Below are 26,863 nucleotides of genomic sequence, written 5' to 3'. Positions count from 1 at the left end.
AATGGCGACTCGTGATTGTCAAATGTAATTGGTTAATTATTATGAACAAGAATGGGCGTGGCTTATAAGGCAGCATGAAATAGGACATACTTTCATTTCATACAGTATTTGCAACAGAGTGGAGTAATTGGTGATATCAACCCTATTCTTCGCATTATAAGGTTGAAATTAGAAGAAATGGAAAATAGTGTGGTCAGTAATCACTATTATGTATTGTGCAATCGAAATGCGATTATAGATTACGGTAGATAAAATATTAAGGTAGATTAACTAGCTACTTTGTACGAACCGCATTATTTAAATGCCAATTTATTTATTAATCTATCTTTACTGCAACAAAGACACATTTGTAAATAACTTATTTGATTCCAAATACCTACTCAATAGTACTGCATTACTAATTACGATTACGATTGTTTATTATCATTATCATCATATGATAACTTATTCAGGAGCAGTTTGTAAAAAGATTGAAATCGGACAGTAAACATAATAAAAGCAAGAACTTCGTTATTACATGCATGAAACTTTTTATGCAACAGAAGCAAACAAACTATGATTAAGTAATCATCACCTGTCGTATATTTGTGACTTCAACTAAGTAACAGTTCAAAACAGGTCATTACGAAATGATTAATGTTCTTTACTCACGACTCAGGGGAGATAGGTGGCGCAGTTAATGCTTAATTCATAATTATTCGTTCATAATTCAATTTTTTATCATGAAATATATTATGAATACTCCCTTGTGTGAATACCCTACTATTACTCTGTAGATACGTGCGATAAAAAGGTGTGAAATTATTGTTTAATAAGCAATAGCTACAATTGTAGGCAGTGACAGATGGACGTGTAGAAACAATGAAAAACGCACGCACAAAGGTTCAATTGATAGTTGCTTTGACAGTAGGTACAGACACCGGCAGAACTAGTAATACGGGTGATATGCTCAAAATATTCTGAGCCGTTTGTACTAAAAAGATATCATCATCACTCAGGATCAGGAGACCAAGAAAATAATTGTGAATTAAGTACCTATTCTGTGTAGAATGTATGAAAAAAATAAAACGTTAAGTGACATAGAAAACGAAGCGCCGGCAGCTCCGGCCCGGACACGTCCCGGTCTAGCGTCATCCTCAAGTCATCCTTTAAAAAAATATTGTGTGCAAAGTGCAGATATATCATTTTAAGCACTTCACGCAACTATATAATATCACAATGCCTAAGAATACCTACTAATATTTATGTAGCTATAATATCTATGGATAGCAATGTGTCTGGCACCTGCGCGTTTCTTCAAAATGTACCTATCGTTTTTATTTATACAAATAAATTTACTTTAGCTTGGCTTGTCATAAAAAAAAGTAATGCTCGACAGTGGAAAAACACACACTTTTTATTTGCTCACATATTTAAAGAAATGTTAACATAAGTACATACATTTCTTAAGTCCCAGCAAGACTCCATTTCATTTTCATCAGAAAATCAAGATCAATTCATTACCTATAAAATCGAAATTATAAAGAGCTCATAAGACTTAAAACAGATTATTTAGTGCCCGGTGGTTTACGCCGCGATTTGGCCAGTCAAAACATTCAAACATCGACGCTGACGTTTGGAAGGTTTGTTTTGATATGTCGTGAGCTTTCAGTCTTTATTCTCTTATGACTATGGACCGTTACCCTGGGATAAGCCAGTATATGTGTGTTCTTCGAATAAGGATAACAGGTGTGGATGTCGAGCTCAACGGTTATACTGGTTAGCTTGAGTTTAATATCCGCATTCGCAGAGCAAGTGATGAAATTACAGGGCTTGCGCTCACGCTTGACAGCCGTTTCCCGCGTTTTGTGATCCCGTTGTATATTTAGACTGATATTTTAATTGGTGGATAATAGGCTGAAAATTTTAAGAGGCACATACTATGTATTATTTGAAAATGATTAGGTATGTTATATTTACACTTTTGTATACCACTTCTAAAAGAATAATTATCTCAATATTTATGTTGACATAATTGTATTATCTGATTTTTTTTACTCACATTGAAGATCGAGATACCTTTTCATAATTAGTTAACTTAACATTGACAAAACATTTGATCGAAATTGTATTAATATACATTTCAAGAGTTTTATACACAATCAAACTGTCTGAAACGATACAAATTTCAGCCCTTCTACACTCGCGAAGGTACGTTTACTAAGAATATCATTTCTCCTGAATGACTTGACATTGACGCCGCGCGCGCCTGCTGCTGTCGCCGTCAACTCCTGCGCACTCAACTCCAAACAGACAGAAGTGTACTTATATCCCTATTATTATACACCCGTTTATCATAAGGACGGTGAAACGCGTGTTCAACCCCGATCTCTGATCATGACGAATCCCTACTAAGATGAAAAGCTACTATAAACTACTTACAATTTGTTACTAGTCTATTAAACGATTTTATTATTTATTGACGACTTGTGAAGTAATTAAATATTTGATGGTTACAATGTTACAATTATTTATCGTCATGAACCTTGATAGAAAACAGAAATTAAATCCTGAGCGGATTTGTGCCACTAAATTATTTGAAACCTCATTTATATGTATGTACTAGGTTATAACATTTGTAACGCATGTACAGATACAAGTCCAAATATGTATTCTTTTTGCTTCCAGAAAAACTGTTTTATGCACTTATGTGGTAAAATTTGTAAAATTACTGGGCAATTTTTAAGTATACGTTTGAGATAAAACAAATCTTTTAGGTGTTGTAGTTATTTAAAGAGTTTTTCCTTTGATAGGTATAATTATCTGTACGTGGCACAAATTAGTCACGGCTATTACAGTCTAGATTAGATTGATCTAGAAACATGCAATCAAGCGTTCAAAGGCTATTAATAATAATTCAAGAAGAAAGGACTGGCATCAAAATCAATGGCTACTCAGATCCATCATAGGTATTTAAAGCACGCGTCTGTTTTGATCTACGCTATCTACCAAAGTAAGTCGACTAGAGTTAATTTAATAGAACAATCCTCCAACATTAACCATCTTTCCCCGCAGTCGGCTCATCAGTCGACCAACAAATTAATCGGTGTCACTACAATAATATACAATAAGGAGCCGGGCCACGGTCCTCGCATAAATCGTTCAACACGATGCTCTAATGTTTTGTATGGAGATTTCTTTCGGCGATCGCTGCCGGTATCTAGGCTTAGATTAATGAATTTAATTGGTATATGTCAGATTGTAGCGTTCCGACATTGTTTTAATTCATTTAGTTTGCTTCCTACTTTTTGAATAGAATAAGATGAATAATTATAATACTATAAAACGTTTTTTGCGTAGCGATTATGTCATTTAAACCACTGTGCCTTTAGTGATTTTCTTAAACATCAATGGAACCTGTTATTTGATAGGTACTTTGATTTCGTATCAGTACCTATGATATCATGTTCTATTTTTGTATGATCATTGCTCACAGCTGTACTTATATTATTACAGAGTGGCCGCAATACACCGCACGACGTCTTTACCATGCCATATATTAATGTTCCCTTTGTTCATGAACTATTCATTAAAACTAAAAGTGTTTAGTAAGCGCATTGTTGCCTTTTTCAACCCTGTTACAAATTCACCGCAAGTGGTATTTCTTGAAACGCCCAACAAAAGGCACGCAGGCTATATAAATCAAAGCTGTGCGAAAAGTACCAAATGTTGCAAAACCCATGCAACACAAGGTCAACTTGCATTCAAAACATTTCACGGGACTCGCAAAATTACGCCTATTGTTATAGGAAAGTTTTAAAAGAGACTTTCTTCTAAAATGTCATGGCAATTAATCTACTAATGTGCGTATTGAGAGTAGATTATTACTTTTACTATCTTTGAAAGAGAACGATTTGCAAAAAGTTGGAATTTGCATGGACGGACCAGGACCTACCAGGCAGGTAGTGTGTTGTAATCGGGTGATTTGTCTTATTGTCGGTTTGTCGTTTTCTTATTGTCGGTTGTCGTTTGTTTGTGAGCGGTGACCGCGACGGTGCCCGAGATAAGTGTAATAAATTACGAGAAACGGAAGATGCTGGCCGACAGAGGTGTGGCCCTAAACATCAGGGCATGCACTTACTAATGCGATTAACTGACTACAAAATGGGACCCAAATACCAATCTGTATTTGTTTGAACTAACTGATCAATTGGTGCTACACCGATTACTTACGAGTATGAATATGATATCAGTCCCAACTTAGAATTGACACCATTTCTTCTATACATTTGGATTCGTACTAATGTACATGCACATTGGAGACTCTTTAAATACGTAGATACACTAAGATGCAGTCCTTTTATGAACAAATCCATGTATATGGTCGTCTCATGTGAAAAATCTTAGCTTTTCACAGAGCCAGAGCGTTCATGGAAAGAAATTGCTTTTTTAATCGCATAGCGCGAGACACACAGTAATGCAGAAGGTTTTGATGAGATTAATTTCTAGTTGAATCGTAGTTAGGGCTTGCAATTCGAATATTCGAATATTCGAATTTGTCGAATATTCGACCTGTTTTGATATTCGAATATTCGGCCGCTCAGGTTTCGAATATTCGAATATTTTTTATTACTATAAAAAAATCTATGTCATCCGCTGTAGTTACAGTTTCTGTGTGTTTTACGGGTATTTACAGTGAATGAGGAACGGTAGGTACCCAAATACGAAGGAAATAATATTTTTACTGTATTCCTCTCGATAGACTTCGTGAATACAGTGAAACCTAACTCAATTTAAAAGAAAACGAAATCAAAAAGTATGTTATTTTTACGGTGCGTAAGTTTTAAGTTAAAGGGTCATTCTGTATATTCAGTACAAGCGTACGTTAAGCGAATTTTTGAAGTCTAAACCTTGCCACTTATCGCAATTCTCAAATTTAATCATACCAAACCTGCCCAACTTGGTAATCTAACCATGCACCTTTAGCTGACGAATAATCCACCCAGTACTCACTCAACTAACTTTTCCCCTTAAATATTCCAATATCATTATAATTAGCCGGCCATTAGGAATAATAACTTGCCAAAACAAATAAAGTCAATAAAGATTCAAAATACAATGAAATTAAAGGCCTTTTTACAGGCCTCTGAGTGACAAGTTAATTTAAATCGGAAAATAATTACCTACTAAAAAAATATCTTACATACCTAGGTTAAAGTTATATTATTTCACGCAACGACGTATTTATAATAAGTTTTATCAAGAAAAATATTAAATACGTCTAATTTTGGCGTTTTACTTGTTTTTATAAATGTGGGCATCTTATAAATAGTAGGATGATAAAATCTAGTCAATTAAGTGGATTTCTGCCAAATATCCTTAGTTTTAGCAATATGTGAAAAAAGCTTTTGAATAAAACGATAAAAACCGAATTCTCGTCCGTTCGAATTATTCGAATATTCGAATACGTCGTCAGAAAAAGTCGAATATTCGAATATCTGAAAGTTTCGAATATTTGCAAGCCCTAATCGTAGTACTAGCAGGCGTGGCTCACTCCGCGATTTCATCGCATTGCTACAGGTAGCTAAAAAGTACATCCGTTCCACACCAATTTTGGGGAAACCATAAGCCGCGCGTGGCGCTGTCGCCACCTAGCGGCCATATCTGTGCTGATCGTAACAGACGCGTTTTGTTAGAGTGAGTCTTCTGTACCTAGTACTATTATTTACTCTGTGGTATTAGCGCCTATTTGGATACCTTTACTTGTAAACGACATATTACAGTTTTTACAACCTGGAGGCCTTTAATTTACGTTGGTTCGCCCTAGAACTCGACTCCTGCGCAGCCATGCAATGAGAACAACCCGATTAGTACATACAAAGTCGCTCAACCAGATTTATGATGAATTTTCGACCGGATTATTATTAATATTCAATTAGCTTTCCGCACATGCGCTGTGGCTGGGCGTGTTATTAAACTTAATTTATGGCATCATTTACTGGCGATATTTTAAAGTGATTACTTTGGGTTTCTTTCGTAAACGTAATTGTTTACCGATTATTGACTACACCGTTGCATCCATTCTTCCGCGATGATACCTACTTGTTTTTTTTTCTTAATTATGTAGATACATACATAACAATTGCAATTTTTCTTTTAAATATCAGAAGTATCATAGGTTTATTTCCCACATTAATAATTTAATAAGGATTCAAATTGAATAATGAGAAGCTTTTCTTATTTTGTTGAAATTTATATGAATCAAAGCTGGCACGCAGTATTAAGGTATCTGAAAACTGTAAAAAAAAAAACAATGCAAAAATTATTGCAAAACTGGTATAGAGTAACTGTTGTAACTAAAAGCAGACATTCTTAAACATTACATGCTGTTGTTCAACAATTAGATAATAAATCACAATTGACCTTTTGCATCAGTTTCCCCATTCCACTCGTCCATGAGCCGTTATTTACAACGCATCGAGCTATTTAGACTGGCCAGCGTAGTGAGATTTCCGAACACGCATAATGGTTACGGATGTTGAGCTCACTTATAGTTTTTCACCTGGGCTGTGATAAGAACGGCACGTCAAACGGGAATCCCGAATAAGCGCACATTCTTATTGCACATAATTATGATAATGATAGACAGCCACCTTCCGAAAAATTTAAGAATGACCAGACCAGAGTCAAGATAGAAGGAAACCATTGGATGAGAGCGCAAACATTGTAGAGGTCCTTCGGGGAGGCCTACGTCCAGTATTAGTAGATTTTTTTTGGCTGATAGGATACTAGATAATGTATGTCAAGTGTTTTTTAGCATATTCCCTTTAGAACAAAGTTTTGAATTTTATAGATTAGTTGGAGTAACTGGCAATACGCTAGTCAAAGAATTCCCTGATTTATCCCAATTACCTACAATCGGTATTCTTATCAGGATTTTTAATATTTTTTACCGAAATCTGTATCTTTTACATTGAAGTGGGGAGGGCGATTTAAAGATTCTTCTCCTTCTCCTTTCTATCTTATTACGACTCATCTCTTATACCTTTACACTGGTTCTAATCTAAATGCTCAAGTCGCCTGTGCCATAAAGCGATAGGAATGCCTCTTATAGACAAGCTAAACGACCGGTAGGTAATCGCGTAAGTACCGGTTCCGGAATGAAGTCAGGGATTAGTCTTGTGGTTATCTGAGACTCGGGGCATCGGTGGATCTAGTCCATCTTCGTTTATATGGACGGGCAGGATAATTATTTTCATTTAAAGAAAATCACTTGTACAGTCAAGGACCATTTTTAATGGTAAATTAATTGATTAATCCTACAAAAAGTCTCACCTGAGAGATGTGGTCTAAAAATCAATACAAAAAACAAAAGGAATCTAGCTTCGGACTCACGCAGGGTTTAGCGGTTGTTACCTTACTTACCTACTGCGTGAAACCTGGATAGTTGAAATCTCAAGGGACCAGCAATTTTGTATCAATTTAACTATATTTTACATATAAACACGTAGGTAGTAAGTACCTATCCAGGTTCAAGAAAATGATGTGTCAATTATAGAGGTTCTAAGTTGGCTCTGATAAATTTATTTTATGGAGGTGCAAATATGCAATAGCTAGCATTATGTTGAGTTGGGTCCATTTCGTGATGCACACTTATTGTTCTCTTCTGTTCTTGCTGTTGTTGTCTGTACATGTTCGTACATGTTTTGTGAACGTCACGAATAAAAATCTTTTATCTTATCTTATCTTTATCTTATCAAACAACTATTGAAAATAATAATAATAATAATTTGAGCCTATATACGTCCCACTGCTGGGCACAGGCCTCACATGCGCGACAGGGCTTGGGCTATAAAAAAAAAATTATTGAAAATAGTTTCACAAATTATAGTCATATAGTCATATATAGTCATTTATTAGTAATATTTTAAATATTACATGTCATGTATGTATATTCTGGTTTTCTGGTCTATCGACTATTTAACTTGCAATTTTATACTACTTACGTTAATCACTATGTATTTGTTCCAGGAAGTTTTTCCTTAACTTGTCACTAATTAATTACAACTGTAAGTTTCGAATGTACTATCTATGAAGGTTAATATCGAGTGCTCGTTTAACCTTATTTAAGTTTAACCATGCATGTCACAAACAAGGCCTTGCCTGTCTATGTATGGTAATTGAACAATGAACGTGCGGATAAGTGATGTTTAATATTAATTTAAAGCATTACAATCTAATTCCTCATTGTGTTGCAGTTTCAATGCAATATACTTGAATACATAGTAATCAATCAGAATCACAACTATGTTGGTACTTACTTTATCTTGTCGCCAACTGCTAACTTTTTCACAAAATAGTATAATTATAAAAATATCAAACCTATTTCGAAAAGCACTTAACTACGACAATTAAAAGATTTGATCACGAAAAGAAACGCATTTTACTTCAAACTCATCAATTTATCATCACTCGTAGAGTCATATCACTCATATGGTAGGTAATAATACCTACATATATTTTTTTTAAGAGGCCGTAGTCGATTTGAAAACGCGCGAAGATACGACATTTACACAGTAACCGAACGCCGGCCCCTGCTTGAAACAACGCGACCGTCTTAAACAGTATTGATACTTTCGCAACAAAATATGCGTAACTTTAGTTGGGTTAAAATAAAACTTTCGGTAAATTTGATATATTCGTTTATTATACTTACCAACCATGTATTCATATAATAGTTATTTGTACAACAAGAGATCAAAGTTTGATATTTCTTCGAGTGCTTATTTTGAGTCCCGTGCAAGCGAAAGATTCTATAATAGATCTAATTTAGAATCTTGAGCGTAGTAAGGGACTCAAAAGCGCACGAGATGTAAATAACTTTGATCTTGATGATTGTTCACAAAACTTTTCACCTAGTGAGAACATATTAGAGAACCCGAAAAATGTATTCCTTCTTCATCACTTACCTATTCACTCATGTTTTCTTAAGATATACCAACAATTAAGTTTTCACCTCAGCAGCTCGAACAAGGGTACTTTGCTACTTAAAAACAGTGAGCAAAATCGCATTTTGCTCATTTTGTCTCACTCAGTGAGCAAAATGCGATATTGCTCACTGTTTTTAAGTAGCAAAGTACCCTTGTTCGAGCTGCTGAGGTGAAAATTATATTGCATGGTGATGATGATTGCATAAGGTTATAATATATATATATATAACCTTAGTGCAATTTTACGGTAACATATATTATATGTTACCCTTTTAGTAAATGAAAATTTTAGGTGACAATGCAATATTATGATGATATGGAGCTAATCTGATGATGAAGTTGGAAGGTAGCCATAGGAACTCTGGAATGAAACGTCGCAACCCTATCGAGTTTGGGTTCGTTTGATTCGTCTTGACGAGTACTTTGTCTTTAGATGGTATCCGGGGTCTGATGATGGCGCTGAACAGTTGCCATAGGAACTCCGTAATAAAACGCTATAACCCCATCGAGTTTGGGCTAGTACGATTCGTCTTGACGAGTACTTGGTCTCTCGATAGTTTCCAGGGTTTGATAATGGAGCTGGGAGGTGGCCATAGGAACTCCGTAATAAAACAACTCAATCCCATCGAGTTTGGGCTCGTTTGATTCGTCTTGGCGAGTACTTTGGTCCTAAAGAGTTTGATGATGATTTGATGAAGCTAAAAAGTTCAAAAAAATATATATGAATATAAGATTTTTATTTGTTAATACCTAACAAAAACTAAAAAGCTTAAAATAATGCTAAAATAATTAAATAATTAAATTTTGATAAAAAATATACCTACCATTTTATTAATACATTTTACAATACAGATGGTGCTACTTTACGGCACTAGTGCGATAATTAGCACATTACGTAACTATGTCGAATATTAAAATGGCCATATGTACCTACTGTAAAACGTTGTATGATACATAATTTTGTAACATCTGTAAACTGACATTCACAATCTGACAATAAATGATTACTTATGGAGAAAGTTTTTTAGTACATTACCGTAAGTTGACCCCTAGGAAACTATTGATACTGGATAGGAATGGGATCGATTGGCATATAAAAATATCATGTGAAAAATAAAAGTTTTCATTTTCATACAAATTGTATGGGAAAAGTTTTCCTCGATTTGTGGCTTTTCTAGCCGGAAATTTTTTTTTGCTTCCATACAAGGTTTTGATCCTCAATAGAAATGGGATCGATTGGCATCAAATAAAAAGTTTGTCAAAAATTACCTTTTTCTCGCACCCTGTATGTTTTTTTCAAAATCTTCATTGATTTGAAATCGAGGGAAGGTCTTCTAAGACCATTTTCTCGTAGCAGCACGGGATCTGGTAGCTGCCCTCACTGACCCAAAAAGAAAATCCACCCTGTATATATATATATGTCGGCGACGGATGGTCCCGATGGCGGTGGGCGCGTGGGGGTAGTACCTAGATGTATTACTTCACAGCCAAAATAGTAGGTATGCTACAAACGCATGAAATAAACATTCGGACTTGTTAACCATACTAGTGACTACCATATTTTAGGACTAAGCGATAAAAATAACTAATTGCTATTTAGTTTTAAAAGGTGTGATTTGAAAATAAAAAGATCGCATAAATCCGTTCAAATCTTTATTCAAGTCAAACTACACCGGCTCCAACCCTACACCTCTGACTCGAGAAGATTTAACCCGGCAACAAACTCGGCGGGACACATCTTTTCAAAACAACACATAGTTTCTTTATTTTACAAAAGTAAGCTTATAATGGCACATAAGAAATCAAAATAACACTTGGAATAAAACACTTAGCTAAACGGTTAAAGAACGTGAGAATCTATAAGCTTTCAGAATAATCCTTCAGGTGTGAGCCTTCATGAACGTAGCGAATTAGGCACGAGCTTGGCTAACGTCCGATCTCTAGCGCGGTCCGATCAAGAAGAAGGAAGCCAGTTCCAGCGGCGGAGCCAACCGCTCCCGCCTCCAATTCAAGTTGGTAAACCTGCCTGACCAGTCTACCAACATAACGACAAAAGTGCCTGCTCGTGCCTACGTTCACTCAAGATACTCCTCTTGACGTTCCAAAGCCTTCTACCTGTTATTTTAGTTCATCAATACGCCAATAGATGGTGGCGTTATTCATTACGCAACTTTATTATTTCGTTACAAGCAAATAATACGTAGCCAAACATTGCTAATCGACTTTTACAGGCGTCTAAATATGAACTGTAATGCTGCAATACGTCTTTCTGGTGTCTCGCTCCGACATATATATATATATAAAGCTACTACTAACCGTTTTTAAATAATATCGTGTTACATTTTGGCAGCAAGAGGAATAAAAAAGGTGTAACACGCTTTTATTTAAAAAAAAAACAACGGGTTGCACTCAGGGAGTGCCGGCAGAAGTGAAAACTCAAAGACTAGTGCAAAATGCACTATGTATAATTGAAGTTAACGCCATCTAGCGTTATTTCGTCGCATTACTTGAAACCCCTAAGCACATCACTGTTAGTACTCGAGTTATATTAATACCTACCAGTTAGAGCGAAACTCACTAGATGGCATTCAGATCTTGTTGAGACGAATCAAACGAGCCCAAACACGACGTGGTTTCACGACCTGGTTGATGAGTACTCTTGAGCCCCTGTCGGCTTCATCGTCAGACTCTGGGTACCATCTCTTGTCAAAGATCTTGTTGAGGCGAATTAAACGAGCCCAAACGCGAAGTGGTTTCACGTCCTGGTTGATGAGGACTCTTCAGCACCTGTCGGCTTCATCACCAGACCCTGAATACCATCTCGTGTCAAAGATCTTGTTGAGAAGAATTAAACAAGCCCAAACACGACGTGGTTTCACGACCTGCTTGATGAGTACGCTTGAGTACCTGTCGGCTTCATCATCAGACCCTGAATACCACATTGTGTCGAATATCTTTTTGAGACGAATCAATCAAGCCTAAACACGATCTAACCAATAATAGACTAGTAGTTCGCCCCGAACTGAGAACTCGCGGTTCGTCAAAAAGATCAATTGAAAGCAGTGCTACTTAGTCCAAGATGGGCATTTCGTAATTGAATCCTGATTCCACGATTACTTGAAATTACTTTTAAATCTGATTACCGATTCCCAGATTAGGTACTTTGTAATGTAACAATACCGAATTACTAAGTACAATTCCATTTGAGGAATCAGGAATCAATTTCTCGAATATTACAATTACTAGTAATTGGAATCAATGTCGATTCCTCATTACAGGAATGCATTACTTGATTCCTTTCAGATTACATTTCGTACTACTACTATCAAAAGTACATTTCGATAGTTGACTTACTAGGATGCATCTATATCTTATTTGAAACAGGTGCGCAGATTTCGAATATGATGACCATGACCTATAAAACGACATCCATGACGACTTTTATGACATAGTGCATGGCCGCCATCTTGGATTCCAAAATAGTCATCATTTTCGAAATTTGCGCCGGGCCTAAACCTATAAAACGACATCCATGACGACTTTTATGACATAGTGCATGGCCGCCATCTTGGATTCCAAAATAGTCATCATTTTCGAAAACTGCGCCCCCTAAAACCTATAAAACGACATCCATCACGACTTTTATGACATAGTGCATGGCCGCCATCTTGGATTCCAAAATAGTCATCATTTTCGAAATCTGAGCCCCCTATAACATATAAAACGACATCCATGACGACTGTTATGACATACTGCATGGCAGCCATCTTGGAATTCAAAATGGTCATCATTTTCGAAATCTGCGCCCCCTAAAACCTATAAAACGACATCTATGACGACTTTTATGACATAGTGCATGGCCGTCATTTTGGATTCCAAAATGGTCATCATTTTCGAAATCGGGGCCCCCTAAAACCTATAAAACGACATCCATGACGACTTTTATGTCATAGTGCAAGTCCGCCATTTTGGAATCCAAAATGGTCATCATTTTCGAAATCTGCGCCCCCTATAATCTATAAAACGACATCCATGACGACTTTTATGAAATACTGCATGGCCGCCATCTTGGAATCCAAAATGGTCATGATTTTCGAAACCTGCGCCCCCTAAAACCTATAAAACGACATCCATGACGACTTTTATGACATACTGCATGGCCGCCATTTTGGATTTCAAAATGGTCATCTTTTTCGAAATCTGCGCCCCCTAAAACCTATAAAACGACATCCATGACGACTTTTATGACATAGTGCATGGCCGCCATCTTGGAATCTAAAATGGTCATCATTTTCGAAATCTGTGCCCCCTAAAACATATAAAACGACATCCATGACGACTTTTATGACATAGTGCATGGCCGCCATTTTGGAATCCAAAATGGTCATCATTTTCGAAATCTGCGCCCCTCAAAACCTATAAAACGACATCCATGACGACTTTAATGACATACTGCATGGTCGCCATTTTGGAATCCAAAATGGTCATCATTTTCGGAATCTGCGCCCCCTAATACCTATAAAACGACATCCATGACGACTTTTATGACATACTGGATGGCCGCCATCTTGGAATCCAAAATGGTCATCATTTTCGAAATCTGCGCCTCCTAAAACCTATAAAACGATATCCATGACGACTTTTATGACATACTGCATGGAGTGCATGGCCGCCATTTTGGAATCCAAAATGATCATCATTTTCGAAATCTGCGCCCCCTAAAACCTATAAAATGATATCCATTACGATTTAATGACAGTGCATGGCCGCCATCTTGGATTCCAAAATTGTCATAATTTAAAAAAAAAATCTTTAAAAAAACAATATTATAAATGTGTAAACCGAGCACTTTCATTTGATACCAAACTCGACCATACTTTCTTGCAATTAACATCACCAGAATAGCAAGACCCCTCACAAATGGCTTTTTAGCATTTTAAGCTCTTCTAGCTCAATAACCTCTTGTTCAAGCCAGCTCAAAATTTAATGACTAAAATATAATGCCCTCGACTATACGTTCACCCAATTTCATTTAAATTAGAATAAATTTACTTAAGTTATTGAGTATCAAACTATCCTCTGAAAGTTCAGCTTAAAAACATTGAAATGCCGGGGCGTGCCCCTAGCCAGCCGTGTGTTCAAAGTCGAATGTAAGAACTTCGCTTCGCTTCGCTCGCTCGTTCGATGATAATACTATAAAAAAAAACTATACAAGAAAATAAAGAAGTACTTACAACCAAGGATTAAAGTTCCTGGTCGTAGTATACACGCATACCATAACAGCTAGGGCTTCCAAATACCGGACTTCTCACAATACCGGTATTAATACCGAAACTGTCTTCATCAATACCGGGATCCCGGGATCCCGGTATTGGATATGAATCGCTTAAAAATATATAGTTTTATTAAAAAGGGGAATTAGAAAGGCTCACTGGAATACCAGATATGTCCTAAAAGCTATTACAACAATAAACAATCAATGCCGCCATCTGCAATAATTTTATTTCACACTCCAGGTTGGCAATAATTTTATCCAATTTGTTGACTTCACCTCACCAGTCACATTTGTAGTCCAACTTAACCAACTAGACAACATTTTTTAAAATTTCCGTCAAAATTGGTTTGCCATTATTTCAGTTATCCTTGCTCTTTCGTTTTATTTTTTGATAAAATTATACGAACTAATTATGTTAATGTTAATGTTACTGATGTGTTAATGTAACTTCAGGATTAATCCACCACCAACCACCAAATATTTATCTGACGCATTAGACAACGATCTTTTTTCAATAATAAAATGCGGGCTAGAGACCAGTTAGAGTTAGACCAAGTAAAGTCTGCAACGATTTTGATAGTATACGCAGTACGCAGTGCAAGTGTTATTTGTACGTCGTAATTTCATAGAACTTTGACGTTTAATATAACACTTGCACTGCGCGTGTTATCAAAATCGTTGCAGACTTTTCTTGGTCTAACTCTAGATGCGTCTGACGTTTAGTAAGCTTTTTGATACAGCCGAATATAATGGATTTAATGGGTTTATACTGCGCATTTCCCTCATTTTTTTAAATACCGGGATCCCGGTATTGCCTTTAAAAATACCGGTATTGAAAAATGCGTTTAAAAAGACGGGATCCCGGGATCCCGGTATTGGAAGCCCTAATAACAGCCAAAGACGCAAACAGATATAATATTTTACACGGCGCGCACGCACACAACGATAAATAACTTCGCGATCGTCGATGCAAAGTGCGGAGCCGATCAGCACACGTCCTGCCTCTATAAGCTCTGGCGAGCGAATGAGTCCGCGAGCGCGCGTCACTGGTTATATACGAATAAAAGAGAGCAGTTTTTAAAAATTCGTCAAAAAATAAAAGTTGCAATTTATATAAAATTATGTATCACAACAGTTTAAGTAAACGTTGCAGATTATTTGAGTATGAAAACTACGACGAAAATAAGTAGATTTTCGGAGAAATTGCCACTTGTTTTGAGGTAATTTCTGGAGAAAATTGATTTCGTCTAACCTTCATTTACACTATTTCAAAGTCATAAAAACAAAAATGTAGTCTACGACAGTTGAAGTACAGGATATGTGTAATACAAAATTACCATTTTTAGCAGTCCAAACTTTACGAAATTCACAAATAAGATCGACTAAATCAGTGCTTAACGCGCGTTTACCTAAACGTCCATCAGAAAAACAATCATTACTAACTTAGTGAGTCTGTTTTCAAAAAATTGATCTGTACAAGTGGAAGATAAGAAGACGTGCTAATAGATACGAGTACTTGTTATTTCTATTACGTAACAAAAGGTGTACAACTTCATTGCCTAAATCTATCAATTTTACATTTTTGCGGCTAAAATCAATACCGGGCTCTTAAGAAATGCTAAGAAACCAGCAAATGGAACACTAAGATGTTTGGGATAAAAGAATAGATACTTAATGTTTATAACCAGAGTCCAACACTCTGATTAACAACCTGTGCTCGTAAGCAGCGTGAATTTACGCAGAACCATGTATCGTGCGCTTGACTACATTCGGTTGCGACCATCCATCCGTGGTAGCACCGCGGCTATTCGTCAACCAGATAAAACTGGTTCCTTACCGCGCAATTACCACGGATTACCAAGCCTCTTCAGATAGTTTTATTATTAATCTTAACCATTATCTTCTATGCAAACTACATACAGTTAATAAGATTTAAATAGATAATAATCCTATTTGCACGCGGCATACCTTTAGTTGAGGAACTGAGTTCAGTCCGACAATAAGTTATCTTCGTATTATTGTTGTACAAAATAGAACAATCGGAGCTGAAGTGAGACGGCACGGCCATCGCATCGAAATAGACCATCAAAAAAGCTCCAATAAGAATTTATCAACGGCGCCGTCTGAGCGCTGCGCACGAGATTTATTGCGTGTTATGTAAATGTGTACAAGACATTAGAGTCCTTAATATTTCCACGTCGTGATTAGCGCTCACTGGTCATGTATTGCTATAGCTTGCCGTGCTCAAAAGCATCGAAATTTAGGTGAACCAGGGTAACCGTTACCTCTAAATCAATGCCTACAGACGCGCTCGGGTGACCGTTCGACTACCCATTGCTTGAAAAGTGGTTGGAATTACAGTCCAGCTTACTGTGAACGTGAGAAATCCAATCTCGAGCCGCGCTTCGTGCGCGCTCGGTGCCCAATCGGCCAATCTTCGGCTTTTATGGATCGGCGCTGGCGCTGCAAATTGGATTATTTTTCTTCTTCGCGGCTATACTGGAAGAAAAAGGCTGCGTGAACCTTATGTGCCGTTGCTTATATAAAATTGTACCTATACATGCGAGCCAATGACGTACAAGTGGGTATATGTATAACCTCCAATAAGTGACTCATCATCTATATCTAAGTTCAAGTAGATTATGTCAGCGGCTGAAATTTATGTAACAATTACATTCAAATATACTTCGTGGGCAAGTTAATAAGAGCAAGGCAAGGAGCCAAATAATAACCAGCGATGACTGGCAAGGCACTGACATTTGGAGTAGCATAACATGGACCAGTGGCTGATGACATAATTTGAGCCGTGCGTGCGCGCGTGCGTCGCCAGCGTCATATTTTACGAATTTGATATAGGCACTAAAGAATGTGATTTGACTTAAAACTATTATACTAAGTGATATTTTTCATTGCGAATGCTCTTAAAAGTTCTGCGTTGGTTTCCAACAGGTTTCTATGTACGTAATTATTTAACGTGTCGCCTGCGTTATCGCGGGCGGTATTTTTGAGGCTACCCGTTGGGCGCGGTTCATTTTGCACTGCTTGTATCTCCTCCGGCTATCACTGCAATGTGTCAGAGCGGCCCCTTTTACGAAGGTTGTAGGTAGTTAGCGAGGCTCTATATAGTTCTGTGCGGATTTTAAATATGTGCAAAGTATATAATGAAATCGTTTATTAGGTACAATGGTTTAGTTACAAGATGTTGGTTGTGCTTGTAAAGGTGGGATTCCAACAGTGTGCGGCACTGTGCGGCACAAGCATTTTTGCAATAATTATGCTTGTGCTGCACAGTGCCGCACACTGGTGGAATTGGAATCTTCAAAACTTGTAGGTACCTATTTTTTAGTTGTGATCCCTGTTCCTTTGCTTTAAAGTAGGTACAGATTTCCAAATAGTTTTCAAAATATCGTTGATCATTTGGAACCTGCTATGTATTGCTAAACGGACCGTTCATAAACATAAACAATCAATAACTGCAAAATAATGTCAATTCGCATGACAGAAACGTGAAAACAATCGCACATTGATACCACGGCAACAATAAATCAAATTGATGATAGATTCAATTGTCAAAATTACCAGCTGCATTTGCATTTGGGGCAGCAATGTTGATCGTTAAAGTCATTAAAATAGAGTATTAACTTGCCTGGCAAGACGTTTGGCTATCTGATGTCGGTTCGAATTCCCGTAGTGACCACCTTGGCCAGTATTATTGCTTGCCGAGCACCGGTGATCGTTGAATCCTCTGAGGCCGTCCAACTAAGTTTGATCTACAATTGCAAGTCTCTGTTACGAACCTTGACGTCGTAGTTATATTGGATATCGTAGGTTATTGCTCGCTTGTGGTCAACGCGCTATGGGAATTTCTTTAGCTGTCGCGACTCGCATACTAGAAGACAAGTGGTGTGACAGACAGACGGACACGCAACAGGAGAGGTTACTGAAGGCAGGTGGAATTTAGCCGTTAAGTCAAGGGGTGTCCACTTAGAGGACAACTATCCTAAATAGCAATTTTATCGTATGAATTCGTAGCCTACATCAAGCTTTTAAATGTTAATCTCAGAGGTAGATTCAGCTTATATGACCCACAAATGAAAAAAAGTAACAATATTGAATTTATTGGACTTAGTAATTTATAAATTTCAGACGTCCAGAAAACTATTTAGTATTTTTGTCTATCCCGACCCGTAAAAAGACCTGATTAAGAAGGACAACGATGATAATAGATATATAATTACATATGTATATTTAAAAAGCAGTCACGTCATCTGTCATCACTATAGCTTTAGCCTCAGGGCTGAGCATATTCGACCTTATCACTCAGCACATAGATAATTTCCAAAAATTGCTCAGCTTGACCGTGACAACTACTAAGTATGAGTTTTTATTAAACTGGCTAATTTTCCATATTTTAATTAAAAAAACACAATGTATAATTTTGGAAATTGATTTTTTAGTTTCATTTTGGTACTAAGTTTTCTATATTCGTTATTCGCAAGCTAGACAGTTCGTCGTGTATTTCAGGATTGCATTGCTAGGTAAAAACATCGGACAGAAAAACAAATTGATAAATTATTTTTCTAATCATTTATTGTCGTTGATTGACAAAAAGAAACGGCCATGAAGATTTTTGAGGCTTTAGGTAATATTTTAAAATTAAAATATTATTTATTTTATCCAAAGACTAACCCGTCTATATTTCCATTCCAAAATTTGCAAGTTGACAGCTGAGCTGTCCGTCATTTGTTGCCGGATGCATACCAGGCCGTGTATGACGTGTATTGTATTGTATCCCATTTTGTTACAAAAGCGCGGGCAACTCGAATCTCAAACCAAAGTTACAAGGCCTCGAGACCAACCAACCAGACCACAGTGCGGAAATCTATTGACTATCCTATACCACGCCAGCAATAAGAATAAAGCCATACTTAACTTTATCGGAACAAAAAACACATTGATTAATGTGTTTTTAGTCGTGCGGTGAATATGGTGATGCGCCGCACTGCTTACTATTCGGCGGATACCTGTAATAGGCAGATGGGAGCCGAGCCGCAGCCGCCTAGCGACATTCACTTGATGCCTGATTCCTTTACATATCATTACCACCACCGTTTCCGGGTTCTGTGGATTTTTGACAAAAGTTCATAAAACCTTTCATACACTTACCTATAATGTGTAGGTGAATGTTTACTTAAACAAGGACGGGGATTTGAATCTGTGTAAAATCCAGTAAACACATTCTTACCTGTACCTAATATACGATCTCCTAATACATATAGGTATGTTAATAAGGTAATTAAAACCATGCAATTACTATCTAAGAGCCTATTAGGTATCTAAGCAAATATAAATACTACTCTACAAAAACTAATGAAATTAATTTGTACGAAATTAATTGATGTATATTTTAAGCGCAGAAAATTTACTTGTGCTTTTGAAAATGTATTTACTTCGGTAATGATTTTGCACACACAGTATACTTACACAGTAAATTTTTCTTACTCAACATGACCTCAGAATAATAAAACATTTTTGTAACGTTTTTGTACATTCTTTGAAAGAGTAACATTTCCTTCAAAACGCTAGGAGCGGTTTTTATACACAAATAATATTCATACAGTACGAGAACCTACTACCTACTTAAGGGGACGGTATATGACGTTTTCGATTTAGACCTCACTTTGTGCAATCAATTTGTTCAATGAATGATTAATAACTGCATTAAATTATACGCAAATCTGTTCACGAAGAAGCCGTGTACCGGCTCTTCACGCCATATTTTTTTTTATTTCCTGTAATTCTCTACAAATCGACACTAAAAGTGTCCAAAAATCAAAATATGGAGTTCCGTTTGAGCAAGACGCATTACAGTTTTGTCTTTGACAGTAATTGAGTTGTTGTGGGATTTTGAAGGCTAGATAACTAAACTACCAGATTATTATCTACTTATATTTTTACTCACAAATACAACACAGAAATTCAATCCCAAATGTAAACTTTCGTATAATTTCCATACATTGACGACATCACTCAAAACTCTTCTTCGAGTCAGATGGCCGTTGGCCTTGCATCGAAGCAGACGTGTACATCGTCATAGCTCGTTTTTGACATTAATAAAGACATTTAATCATATACGCATACGAAAATGTATACCAGTAGATAAATTGTATTTCATAAAATAGGGTAAATAAATATAATCACGTCGAGCTCCAGTCAAATTTTAAATGTGAGTTGTTGTTATTTACGGGTCGTAACGGTCGAAAACAGCAGTAAATTATCCTAAAACAATACGATTACAATCGAATTTAAGTAACTTGTTCCTTCAAAACCCGCTTAAAATGAAAAAAGTTTAAAGACTCGTTTTACTGATTGGGATTGATTTTCATTATGCTGGTATCAATTTTGCGTCATTATAAAAATGTATATGACTTCTGTACGTCAATGACTTTTGATGTCAATTAATTGTAATCTTGTATTTATGTTAGAGAATATTATATGTTCATTTAAATATTACTCATCTATTAATACGAAGCGTAATTCGTTTAATACCTAAAGACTTGCAGTGTCTACACCTACTTTGTTGACGTTCGTTCCGTCTATGTATGCGATTACGTAACGTGCTGTTCTGATAATCTTCAAGAATCAAGATAATTAATAACGGCAAGACCAGCATTTAGTACCAGCGAGTTTTGCGGATTTGGAGACCGAGATGAAGCTTACAGGCCAATATCGCTGCGGCCTGGCCTGCTTATTGTTATGTGTATAAATCGAATGTTATATTAATTTACTATAAAAAACAATGTTTTATTTCAATGACATTCTGTGCGTAGAGGTATGTATGTTTCGGTGATTATAAGAATTATGTCCACACAATAATCGTGCAAAGCAGAGACTGCATTATTTCTTTACGGTATAAGCGGTAAGGAAAAACTCATTGGTATCCTGGCTCGTACCAATGAGTTTTTCGGAACTTATGTACGAAATATCATTTGATATTTACCACTAGCTTTTCGGTGAAGGAGGAAACATCGTGAGGAAACCTGCATACTCGTAGTGCATACATTTGCGAAGAAATTCAAAGCTGTGTGTGAAGTCCCCAATCCGCATTGAGCTAGCGTTGAGATTATTGTCTATACAGGGTGGTCCAAACCGTGACGTCCAAAAATCGTGGGCTATCATAATGTACCCCATATGTATGTTAGCCGATTTTTCGTAGTTTTCAAGTTATGATTTTTTAAGCTTTTAACTTTTCCTATGTAGGTAATATTCTCCGACCGTCCTTAGTCTGGGACCGGTCTGAAAACCAGCGCCGGGCACCTAGGCCCGGCACACGCTGAGACTGGAACCCTGTGCCTAATACAAAGATCTTCTCACTTTTGTTTTGTATATGATAACAACTGTTTTATTTTATTATGTAAGTAATTCTAACTCTATTTTATGTTCATGTATGTGGCAATAAACAATTCTTATTCTTATTCTATTCTTATTCTTATTCCTATGAAATTCCGGGGATCCCATACAGAGTGGCTGAAAAATAACTGCATTCCGTTGCCAGGGAGGTGTTGGGATTATACTGAGCAACTTTTATTATGGGACCAACCCCGAAATCGCGAAAAAAAAATTGGCTTTTTATACATTTTGGCTAGTCCATTTTCTATGGAAGGGTAATTTTTTTTCGCGGTTTCGGGGTTGGCCCCATTGTAAAAGTTGCTCAGTATAATCCCAAAACCTCCCTGGCAACGGAAATGCAGTTATTTTTTAGCCACTCTGTATGGGAACCCCGGAATTTCATATGAAAAGTTAAAAGTAAAAAAAAATCATAACTCGATAACTACGAAAAATCGGCTAACATACATGGGGTATATTCTGATAGCCCACGACGTGAGGAATCTAAAAAAAAATTTTTGGACGTCAAGGTTTGGACCACCCTGTATATAGGCTGAATTATTATTATTATTTATAGGCGGTACGGTACCGTTATTATTTATCAATACCGCTTCGTTTTGAAGGTACTATACCTGTTGAAATATAAAGTACGGTACCGGTATAAAATTGCAGCAGGTACAACAATTTTTTATAGGTGTACAGTCAGCTGCAGAGAAAAGGTACCACCCCTGCATACAATCTTCTATGCAGGGGTGACCTGCAGCTGACTGTACCTAAACCATCACTGACCGAGCGTAGGCGAAGGTCTCCGTTTCAGCTTGGGCAAAAATACTTTCGTTTGTTCGAATGTTCTCCTTTGCATATCACATTTCTCAAATATCTCGAGAAAATTTGTAAGCAGGTTCGGTAGTTGGATATAATTACTCGGTTTCTTTTTTTTTATTTTTTTTTATAAGTTCTAATAGGCAGAGATTGGCATAAAGGACTTAAGCGACAGTAGGGTCTGTGGTACTTAAGACCATTGTGATTATTCGTAGTGTTCGACCGAAGATTCGGTTTCGGTTTCGGTTTCGGCCATAAAATCATGTTTCGGCCGTAGTTTCGGTTTCGGCCAAAAAACGGCCGAATCTTTCGGCCTGGCCGAAACATACGAAATAGTACTTCGTATTATGAAACTAAACTATGTGACAAAGACCAAAAGTTGGCGAGCAAGTAGGACAACAATATTTATATATACAGAAATTTGTGTTTCGGTCGGACACTAATTATTAGGTACTTACTGATTACGCTGCGCCGCGTGGAACGTGAGGTGCGTTGGGGTAAGTACATACAAATCATTCAAGAAAAAAATCCCTTTTAAGATCACTCGTGTGTCTGCCCCTAATAGACTAATTCAATTGAAATTTGGTACACATTTTTCACATATGACAAAGAGTCGGTGATCCAAAGATGGACTAGTAACGTAAATAAATAAACTTTTAACTTTGCGGCCATTTTTTTGTATCGTGTGATATATCAGATATTAAATTGTAAGATATTTACTAATAATAAGCATTGGTCACGTAAATTATTTTTAGTCTTTTTTTGCAAGTATGAATGATATAGAACATTATTTCAATTATTTTTAAAATTAAGCCTATCCAAAGGCGACTTGGAAGATGTGTCATGGGGATCTATATTCGTTGGGTGAAAAACAAGTTTTTTTGTCTAATTATCGTTTAAAACACAATCGATCGGCAATAACGCGGGCACATAAAACAAAAAACTTCTTTTTTCACTCATAAAACTCCTTAAACCTAATAAGAGCTAAACAAAAACAAGTGCGAGTCGGACTCGCATTCTAAGGGTTCCGTATATTAAGTCCGTCTCACGCTTGACTGCACATTTCTTATAGATTTTCCTGACATATATAGGTAAAGAACTACTTTGTGTACTTTTTTTCAAAATTTTAGATCCAGTTGTTTCGGAGAAAGTGGGCGGAGAATGATCATTTTTTGCCTATTTTCATGAATAACTGCTGAACTATTAATCCTAAAATTATAAAAAAAGTTATGTTTGAGATTCTTACAATGATCTCTTTTATTTGATATGTAACACTATATAGTTTAAAAAACATATTTTTTAATTTTTTCATTTACCCCCCCCCAAAAATGGCTACCGTATTTCAAATTCTCTAAAATACATTTTATTTACGTTACACGTCCATCTTTGGGTCACAAATTTACATTTGTGTGCCAAATTTACATATGTGTGCCAAATTTCAACTGAATTGGTCCAGTAGTTTCGGAGAAAATAGACTGTGACAGACGGACGGACAGACAGACAGACGCACGAAGAATTATATGTATATGCACTTATCCCAACGCACCTCTCGTTCTACGCTGCGCGGGGTTCATTGCCGCTCCTACCGCCGTAAGTGTAAGTACAACTACATCATCAAGGCTACGATCGAAGATAATCAGTTCAGCACTGAAATAATAGCGGTGGAATGCCAGTATAATATTTAATTATTTATTTTAATTTTATAAATTTAATAGCAAAATAAATAGCGAATATAGGATACTCGTACAAGTAAATCTGTAAAGATCTTAGGGGTACATCAGCCGACATATATTATTAAATTTTATTTTGTCGGCCTTAATTAAATTTCCACCCTGCCGAAACTTTATTTATTTAAATTTTTAATTGAATTGATTTTTCGCCTTATGAATAACCGTATAGAGTAGTAAATAACATTTTACATCTGACTTAATGACATCTGGGTTTATTCGGTTTAACTTTACAAAACGCATATCTCGACAAAGCCATAATATGCAGAAAATAGTTAACAATCAAATGAATTAAATTAGAATTTAAATACGTCACGTGTGACATGAACAGACAAGGAGAGCAAGATTTAATGTATTGTTTCTCTTTCTTCTTTCAATGGAACGTTTTTACAGTTTCTGTTCCTCAAAAGAGGTCAGTGGTTAACACTAAACTCAAAACGCAATCTTAAAAAAACTTGATGGGTCAATGACCTGTCCCAGTAAAGTGAGGTAGTGTGCGTGAAGTGCGCTTGTGTGTGAAATGGGGTAAATTGACAGAATCTGAAAATTTACCCACCTCTACCGTCACCTTAAGTAAGAGTAAAAATTAACAAAAGTACCAAAAACATTGTAGTACGAGTAATACATTGTTAATTAATTCTTTAAAAGTGTAATAAAGAGTTAACATCCGATGACAACACCGATGAAGGATCATATTATTATGCTCATAATCGTAAGCGAGCATTAACTACAACTCATAACTCCACTCTACGATCTTTACGACTATTCGGCTGCGATTTATTTTATTTATTATTATTCTCCAAACGATATAGTTAACATTTACAAGCTCTACAGCCGCAAATAAGAACTATTATGTGACACTTTTATTACATGTATTCTGTTTTCATCTAGATATCATTAATCATGAGTTCTTTGATGTTTTATCGCCAAGCATTTTTATGTTTGCGTATTTGGAGGCACTGATATTTATGTGTGTATGTTGATGGAAGGATATGCGGCTGATAGGAAATATATTCTAAGCAGCTTAATGGCGCGTTTCATTTTTTTCCTATCCATTTGTTTTATTAAGTTTATTTTAAGGCCATGAAACCATTATAAATTGAAATAGATGTCATACACTAAAGAAAAAGTGACCAAGTCCACCAGTGGCGTGGGCCGGAATCGAACCGGCGTCTTCAGCTTACGCGGTTAACGTCCTGACCAGTAGGGTGCCATAAACAATATTGATTTGTTCCCCAGTTGCATTAATAAATTCAGTTATAGGTTATAGACAGTCATAGGTACCTACAATGTGTGTTGCAAATCGTTTTATATGTAAAAATCCAGTCCAGTTTCCAGACAGAAACTATTTTAGATTGTAAATTCAGGCTCATCCATTATTAAATATCGTGTTATACGTTTTAATTTTGACCATGCAATATGTCTAGATCAGCCAGACGGAATATCAATGGCATTTGACCTAGAAGGACTCAAAAACCAGTGAAGTGCGAGTGGATAGATATAAAAGGATTCCGTCATAGACATTTAAGCAAATCTCTTTTATTTTCTCTTCTTGTCTTTCTTGTCAAGTCTTGTCTTCTTGAATAGTTTAATAATACACTAATTTTATTTCTGGAAGATATCAATTACCGTGGGCAATCCAACTGAAACTTTTAGGTACCTATAGCAACTGCACGCTCACTGCAATATTGGAGCTGAAATTCAGTTCACCTGTTTACCAATATTCATTTCTGTTTTTGGAAATATTCACTCTCTCACTGTCGATGGAACAATTCAAGTTGATGCAAAAAAGGTTCTTTAATGTATAGTTAATTCGTTATTACGTTGGTTGTAATATTATTTCCAAGCATAAATTAAATTCACCTAGAAGTCTAAATGTAGTTAAAAGGGAAGAACGGGTAACCTAGGTAAGTACCTAACTAGGTACCTACTCAAAATATCAGCCAAACAATATATCAGAAAACTCTCAACACTTAAAAAAATCTTTACAAATACTTTCAAGAGTAATCTGTCTTTGCAGATACAAGAGTAACTGAAATATGGCATGAATAGTTGTTGGACATATTAAATGTCATATGACTTCATTCTAAACCAGACATCATTGCGAAAAACGATGATAAATTTGCAAAATTGCAGTCAGAGATTGGCATTATTTCATTCAGATTCCGGATGTGCTCGATCGAACTAAAGTGAATAGATATTCAAATAAGATACTTGATGTTAGCGTTTAAACTCTATCACCATATTTGTGAATTCGAATTGATATTCAATGTCCTCGTATTGCATCCATTCGTTTCGTTTCTGAACAAGGATTATGGTAAAATAAACTGTCACTCAGTTGTTTGTGCATCAGGCTGTCACTAACATATCAATCGCGAAGGGTTTTTGCCGCGGCCTCACTTGTTGCCTTACCGATACCGGCCAGAGCGGGCGCATCGCATATTTATACTTTCTTTAAACATCTTTATTGACACGAGCCTGACAACTCCACCGGAATAAGCATCGGACTGGAATTTATTACAACTTTTTCTTTATCAACCAAATATCGCGATCATTTTTAAACACTGTTACATTCATAATTCAAAGCGCTTACAGGTGTTTGAACCGTTTGCTTTAAAGCAGTATCCAACTCATTAGCGTTGTGGTCTAGTTGAAGAAAAATAACAAATGACACAGTTTAATTT

The 26,863-nt window shown here is 36.4% G+C and overlaps 1 protein-coding gene across 1 annotated transcript in view; it reads left to right on the top strand.

Annotated features, from left to right (window-relative positions):
* The window catches only part of LOC134657189 (homeotic protein Sex combs reduced), a 53,816-nt gene that overhangs the window by 25,053 nt on the left and 1,900 nt on the right, over positions 1 to 26,863 (top strand). The window lies entirely within an intron of this gene.

The sequence above is a fragment of the Cydia amplana genome, chromosome 2 (genome assembly GCF_948474715.1).
Source record: "Cydia amplana chromosome 2, ilCydAmpl1.1, whole genome shotgun sequence".
NCBI classification, from domain to species: Eukaryota; Metazoa; Arthropoda; class Insecta; order Lepidoptera; family Tortricidae; genus Cydia; species Cydia amplana.
The sequence above is the reverse complement of the archived record's forward strand: the minus strand, read 5'-3'. Positions and strand labels throughout refer to the sequence as shown.